General features: G+C 32.4%; 1 pseudogene; it reads left to right on the top strand.

Annotated features, from left to right (window-relative positions):
* The first annotated feature begins 804 nt into the window (after positions 1–804).
* LOC126705029 (uncharacterized) lies at positions 805–8093 on the top strand (annotated as a pseudogene).
* Positions 8094–8532: the final 439 nt, after the last annotated feature.

Below are 8532 nucleotides of genomic sequence, written 5' to 3'. Positions count from 1 at the left end.
CGTAAACCCATTACCCATATTTACATATAGACATGGCTCACCACTTGGACAATTTATCCAAACAACTCAATCACTCTAAAGCAATTGCATCAACTCATATAAAAATTTATGTATATTTTAGCTTAATTTTTTTTTTTTAAATACTCACTTTTCAAAAAACCCCACATCAAATTATATATTTTATGTTACATTTCATTAAATACTATTTCCTTACTAAATTTTTTTTTTTATTATTATCTCAAACCACATCCCTCTCTTCCTCATGGGGTAAAATAAAAAATGAGCATGGATTTGCTGCAAACCTGTTTGTAGGAGTTGCTACAAACAAGATGAGGTGGCAACTTATGAAGTTAACATGTGTCCTAAGCCATGTGCATGTCACATGACTAGCCAAATTCACTTAACCACAGTTAAAACTTAAACCACCGGTCTCTCTCTACCAACCCAAGTAAAACAAAACCCCTATCATTTCTCACTTTGTCTTCCAACACTCCTCTATCTCTCAGAGTCTCTCCACCACCGGTACAGCTATGCTCACTTCCTCAAAAATTACAGTAAAAAATAGCAAGACCATTTTTTTTTTTAATTTGCGAAGCCACAAGATTTAGAGATATTGAACGAAGCAAAGCTAAATAACTCAAGTATGTTATCCTTTGAGTTTGATAAGAACGCCAAGCATGTTAATGGGTTGCTGGGTTTAGGATCCAGATCTGGGTTTTGTTCTTGTTTTTATTTTTCTTTTTCTTCTTTTTTTCTTCAACCCAGAATTTTCCTCCTTTCATTCCTCAAAATAATCATGTGAATATGGACATGGAACTAAGCTTGGAAGAAAGGAAGCCACTCTTTGTACTTTAGATCTTTTGCCCAAGTTGCTCAAGATGATGGGTTTAAGGAATTTTGGGTTTTGGGTAGAAAGGAATATTTTTAGATTTGGTTAAACTTCTCAATGAGTAGATCTGGTTTTGGATTTTTAATTTTTGAATTCAATTTCTATATTCTCAGTTCCCATTTCAAGTCAAACTTCCCAAAAATAATTATTTTCTTCTGAACTTGAAAATTCTACACAAGAAATTTGAAGCAAATCAAATGTTACATTTACAACTAAATCCACCCAATTAAACCATGGGTCAATCACACCGAAATCTTTTTTTCCTTCTTTTTTTTTTTTTTTTTTTTTGTAAAAGAGTAAGACTAAATGGAGGAAGAAATTATTGTTTTGGCTTAAACGAGAACAGTCGACCAACCACCAAGGTACGGTGGCGGCGATGAACAGTGGTCACCTGAGAAAGAGAAAGGGGAGCTAGATCTGCAAAGTGAGAGATGATAGGGGTTTTATTCTACTTGGGTTGGTAGAGAGAGACCGGTGGGTTAAGTTTTGACTGTGGTTAAGTGAATTTGGCTGGTCATGTGACATGCACATGGCCTAGGACACATGTTAGCTTCATAAGATGCCACCTCATCTTATTTGCACCAACTCCTACAAACATGTTTGCAGTATATCCTTGCTCATAAAAAATTATTAAAATATGCATTTACAAAGCTACCATAACTGTATGTGTTTACACTATTACTGTAGTAACAATATAAATATATACATTTATAGATTAATTAATGTGAGTACTTTTAGGCTTAAATGCGTAAACTTGATAAAATTTCCAATTATAAATACTCTAATGTGAGTGCTTTAATCATAGTCATTTTCTTTTTCTTTTCTTTCTTAAAAAAAAAAAAAAAAAAAAAAAACCAACTCTTCCTATCTAACTTAACTACATATTACGGGTGTGCAAAGGTGTTGATTTTGGTTTTTTTAAGAAACTAAAAGGTGTCGATTAAAAAGTATTTAAAAATGTCACTTATAATAGTTCTAGATTTTTGGGGGGGGGGGGGGGAGATTTTGAAAAGAAACCCTTCAAACTAGAGATGGCAATGGGACGAGGCGGGTCCGAAGGATGGGGTCTTTGCTCCCACCCATATAGTTTTGTCTTATCCCATCCCTGCCCCACATAATGGGGAAAATTTTCTTACCCCATCCCGCCCCTTGGGGCCCTGCGAAGCCTCACCCCACCCTATAAAACTCTACTTTTTGTTAATTTGCCCACAAGTATTGCAATTGTTTTTAAGAAAACCTGTTTCATTAATTAAAATATATTTGATATTTAAATATATTTATCTCATCAAATCAAACTAATTTTTAGCAAAAATTGAATAATATTATTAAAGTGTTTAACAAGACAATATCACAACAAAAACAAAAATCTCACAATACAAAATCAATGATTCAATAGTATATAAATTTGTTTATAATAAAGACAAAAGAAAATATTAAAATTGGTAACTTATTTCCAACCTTGCTAGAAAAAAAAAATAAATAAATAAAAAATAAAGAAGGCAGAAATCCTTTTGGGTAGAATAAAATAAGCTGATAATATGTTTGTTTAAATGGTAGGGTTTTAGGGTATGAAAAATTTACAATCTAATCCTTACCAATGCGGGGCAAGACGGGGTGGGTTAGGTTTAAAAAGTCTAAACATCCTCATCCCGCCCCGTGGTGCGGGGCTAAAATCTCTCCCCATCTCCGCCCCACCACCTTTGTGGAGCGGGGAAAACCCATGTAGGATGAAGCGAGGAGGGGCCAGTTAAACAGGGCGGGGCAAAATTGTCATCCATACTTCAAACTCCTCTTATATTTTTTTATTGGATGTGAATTTTAAAAATATAACCATTGGATTGCATGTCTTTATTATATCCTTCATACTTGCAAAATTTCAAGAAAATTAAATATCAATATCTATGTCATCAATCAAATGATTAAAATTCAAGTTTTTGTGGTTTAAAATTATATATACAAAATAAATTTATTGATTGAATAGTGAATAACATCTAATTTGATCAAAATTTGACGTGCATATTAAAAACATAAAGAGCATGCAATTCAACAATGGATAAATTTTTTAAATTCACATTCAATAAAATATATATTTATATATATATATATATAAGAAGAATTTGAAGAAAAACCTTGTCCTTTTAGGGTACACCATCTCACTTAAATATGTTGGTGTAATTTATAGTTGAAATAGGGAATTTTCATTCAAGATACCTTCTTCAAAAATATTAGAAAGTTCTTAGAGTACTAGCATTAGGTGTGCCAAATGCCAAATATTTGGCATTTGGCAAATCAAACATCCCTCTATATATTAATTAAAATATTAATAACTTTTGTGCATGCAATAAGTTAAATATATTTTTTACAATTATCCAAAATATGAATTTTATTTGTATAAAAATTATAATAAATATTTTTTTAATCCCACTTTATTTAATTTTTTTAGACAAATTAAATTAAATTCATTATTTTATAAAATAGTAACAATTCTTTTATATATATATATATATATATATATATATATACATATAAGCATTTTTTTAAGAATTTAGAAACACCCTAAAACGATACGCTGAAATAGGCCGATACCGAAATATTCCATTCTACTAGACAAACCAAAACGAGATCCGGAACGGAATTAATAACATTATTTTTACCATTCTCTAGTCTTTATGGTAAATGAATGTTTTATAGTACCTTTAATGTTTGCAAGCCAATTCACTCATGTTTGGCATATACAATTTATTAGTATAAAATTTATAGATATACACACAAAAAACGCAATGAGGAAAAATAAAAAGATAAGTAGGACTATCAAATATCAATTAACAACAACCATATCCCAAAAACTAAAACTAAAACATATCCTGATATTTTTTAATTCTATTAAATAAATAAATAAGGCATCCAGATTCAAAAACAAAAGGTAAAAAAACAAAGAAGCTAAAAAATGGAAGCAGGAGGGAGTAAAAAATAGAAAAGAAAATGAGTTAAAACTAGAAGAGAAGAAAGAAAGAGTTAAAAAAAATAAAAAATAAAAACAAAACAAAAGATAGAAATCAAAGAAAGGAAGCAGGTTCGCAGGAGTAAAAACTAAAGTAAAGAAAAACAAAAAACAAAAAAAGGAGTCAAAATGAAGAAAGAAAGCAGAAGGAGCAAAGAAAAAAAAAAGGGAAGAGCGAACAAAGAAGCACAAAGGGCAAAATAGTCTTTACTTACACAACTTTTTATCTCTTGTTTTCTCACTATTTTGGAGAGACTGTGATTTGGTAGAAGAGAAAATAGATAGGGTGTGTTTAGATACCACTTATTTTGTTGAAATTAAAAACTTATTACTGAAAATACTGTAGATGTAAAAGTTAGTTGAAATAATACAGTGAAGCCCATTAATAATATCAAAAAGTGCAGTGGGGTTCATGAATAATAGCAAAAATAAGTTAAATAGTAAAATAATTTTAATTTTTAATCGGTTCCCGAACGCACACTCACTCACTTTGTCTATCCCTTCTTTCCAACCAAATAAACTCTTAACCATTTTCTCTTTTATTTTCCACTTGCTTTTTGTCCATCCTCCCCAAAATCATCCCAACCATACATGCCATAACAATTGCTTTAAGATATATTTGGATACTGTTTATTGTTGAAAATCAAAAATACTATAACAAAATAATTTTTAAATGTGTGAATAGTGCCGTGAAACTCAGTTTTAAAGTTAATTTTGCCAAATTCCGTACTTGCGGGTCTCATGAACAGTAGATACATAAATACACTGATGTTTCAGTGCAATCTAAACACTCACTTAGTATCTTTTGAGTAAAGGGATGGAATCAAGATTTTAAGTTATGAGGCAAGAGCATAAGTAAAAAAATAATCATAAAAATTCAAATAAACATCTATTCAATATTAATAAACTATTAATAAATAAAAAGGAAAAATCATTATTTCGTAATACATTAAAGATTTACAATGCCATCAGAATCTTTTTTATATATATATATATATATATTGTTTTAGGGTCTTATGCAATTTTACAACTAATGCAAATGCTTTTAGAATGAAATCAATGTAAAATTGTATGGGATAGGGCCAAGATTTTTGAAAGAAGTGTTCAAAATATAAAATTGTGTGGAATATATATATTGTTTTGGGGATGATTGAAATTTGAAGAGCTTTAGGAAGTAAAAAATGTTTCGGTAAATGTACTTGGTTAGAGAGAGAGAGGAGTGTGTTGGGAGGACATAACTGATAGCTGGGCCCTGGGCGAGAGAGGCAAACACGGGAAGAGAAGATTGGATGATCTGTTGTTGGAAGAATTGGTTGATGGGTCTTTTATAAGAAGCTCTCCAATGGCAAATACGCTTGCCTTGTTTGCTCCCACTATCCCATTCTCGATTCTCCTCTCATGCTCTCTGTAAGTACCCTTCTTTCAATTCTCAACTTTCATCTTCATCATCACCATTATATGTTGTACTATTTGCTTGTGTTCTTTCTTGGGTCGTAGTGGTAGTCGCACCTTTTGTTTTTAACCTTTTATTACTAACAATTGTTCTAAGCTATGTAATTGATCGGGCAATTTCCAAGCATGAGTTTTGTGAAAAACCATTTTTTTTAACTTGTATTTTGGCTCTCTGCACCATCTAGAATAAGTTCGTTGGTGTTCTAAGGCTACTTACTCATCACGTGTGATTTTCCTAGATGGTCATATTGTTAAAACAAGAAGTAAGTCTTTAGTCATAAAATTGGGTCGGGCTATAGATCCTTAACAGATTCGTCCGAGTCAGCTGCATGCATCAGAGAATGCCCCAACGTATATCTGTGGTGGATCCTATTAGAAGAATGTCGTTAAATGATTAAATTTATCATATCTAAATAGCTTAAACTTTTGGGACAATAAGTAATTTAACATGGTATCAAAATAAAAGGTCTTGAGATTAAATGGTTATATTGTTAGTATTATAATAAAATGACAAGCTTCACAAGAGGGATGAGAAACATGTGACAAGTCATGTAGGGCCACAATGGCAATGGAATAGTATGATTAACATGTGATGGATGATGAGGCAAATCCTTCTTAAAAGCACTATGAGTCGGGAGTGCCATTTACTATATTTCTAGGATTTTAAAAGAGAAGTTAATGCTTAATGATAACACAGTGGACAAGTGTCCTAGAAGTCAAGGATGGCGCACCACATTGCACAAATAACCATTGAAATCTCAAATATAAATAGAGGCTCACATTCCAAGCAAAAGATGCCTTCTCAGACTATGAACTCTTTTATTTTGTTTAGTTATTTCTTGTTCAGTGCGCTCTGTAAATTTTTTTAAGGCATAGATGCAAGTAAGCAGTTTTATTTATTGTAGTTAATTAGTTTATTATGTTCACCTTTATCAGTAGTAGTGACTTTGTCTAATCATTCTCATGATACGCAATTTCCTTAGTGCCACAAGCATTGTTCTGATGTAGTTCCTAGCAAATCTTAGTATCAATATTGGTATTAGTAGATTACTTTATTTATTTGCTAAGTAGTGGATTAGTTTATTATACTTGTGCATGGTTAAAGGTTTTGCATTTCATCAATTACTATAGCTTAGCATCAACGTAGTTGTTGCATTATATTACAGGTAGCGTAGTTAATGTAACCATAGCATAATTATAAAGTCCTTCATAAGGCAAGTACGAACCTGTAGCCTTTTAGAGATGAGGTCAAATTACATGATCCAGACATACCAAGACTAATCTTAAGCAGTGTGCGATCAAAACAATGCATAAATTAAAAATAAGTGCAAACACGTACTGATTGATCATCTTTGTGTACATACTTCTCATATACCTGTTGCATTGTGCTGTTGAGGATTTTCTACCCCCTGGGACCTTTTCTTTTCTCCCAAAGTTTCTTTTCTAAACTGTTGGAGATCCATATTGCAGATGCATACCAAGGGATCACGCCATTGAGCTGCAGAGTCCAAGCTAAAGGAAACAGAGTTGATGAGACAAGACGAGATAAACAAGCGAGTAGCATTGTCAGACTCTTCTACTGGCACCGCAAACTGTAATACCTACCATCAGAAGTTTAGGTCAGTTGGGAAACCATTGATTGAACAGACATAAAATGTGGATTCGGAGATACTTAACAACAAAACTCCTCAGCAGAAATCCAGCAATGCGAACTGTGATTTACAGTTAATTCTGGATCGCCTTACTGATGGGAATTCTAATCTGAGTCAAAATAGTTCTCATCCTGCGATTCAAGCCACTGACAAGGTGGTTGTGCAGCCGCATTTGGATTTCCAAGAGCGCCAAGAGAGGGAGCTCAAGTTTACAGCTGCAGGTTGGAAGTGTGATTGTCAGGGGAAGTGGTTCAGAGATGAAAATATGAGCCTATTTTCATTTATTTTTGGCATCGTTCATGATACTGCTTGCTGGTACTCAATTTGACAGGGTGTATTGAGATCCTGAAGTTAGCAAATAATTTTATTTTGGATTATAATATTTTGATTAAAGCAATTGATTAATTCTTTTTTTAATGATATTTTAACAAATAATTTTATTTTGGATTATACTATTTTGATTAAAGCAATTTATTAACTCTTTTTTTAATGATATTATTTTTCATGATGTCAAATGTAGTGATTTATGCATATTATTGCTTGCAGGTTGAGTTTGACTCTGATGAAGATGATCCAAATGTATGCCTTGGATGAAAAGATGTGGAAGAATTTAGCTGATGGACATTCAATTTGATCATGATTGATGATGGTGGTATAGTTTGCTAACTTGGCATGTAAAGTTACTGCTAGTTTTCTACTGAACAACCTAGAAGAAAATTTTTGTTATACACTGATTTTTGTTATACACTGATTAGCCTGTAGGGAGCCCAAGAGTTGCGTCTTTGTGAATATAGGAAGTTGGTGTACCAATGCTTGAATTAAGCACAGTTTCAAAAGGATTTTCTTCAAAGGTGTATCACACAACTGCATTATTTATCAGAGGAATTCTGGCAGGTGTGCAAGGATATTTATGTGTTTTGGAAAATGTAAAAGAAAATTAATTGATTCTACATATTTTTCTTATCTTGACCTTTGAAGTACCTATAGATTATTTATGTAAGAACCTATGGTGCTGGTTTTGTTATTATTGTAATTCAAATTCTCTTGGAATGGCAATTGTAAATGGTTTAAAAGTTCTAACTACTACTTCTTTGTGTTCCTTTGCTTGGATTTTACTCACAGGCATAATATATGCCTGTCATGGAATCAACTGCCTGTTTATGCTGATTGGTGAGGGACTTGGGCCAGGCCTCAGCTTGGTTTCACAAGGCCATTAGCCTTAGATTAATGGATAAAACTAGAAGCTAAAAAGCCTCCTTGTTAATGAGAGACAAATTCGATAACATGATTTTGTCCTCCAACTTCTTGGTTTTTTTTTTTTTAATCTTAGGTGAAATATGAATAACTGTGTGATACAACCTTTTTTTGTTGTTGGATTAATGATTGAATTTTAATAAAGAAACTAGAAGCTACAATAGAAAACATGCAATGAAGGAGCTGCCCACCAGTTACAGAGTTGAAGACCAGCAGCAGCAAGAAACTGCATAAGAACACAACACACCAGATCAAGTAACACCTATCACACCTTACACAATCAT

This window comes from Quercus robur, chromosome 11 (assembly GCF_932294415.1).
Source record: "Quercus robur chromosome 11, dhQueRobu3.1, whole genome shotgun sequence".
NCBI lineage: Eukaryota > Viridiplantae > Streptophyta > Magnoliopsida > Fagales > Fagaceae > Quercus > Quercus robur.
This window is presented reverse-complemented; position numbering and strand designations above follow the sequence as displayed.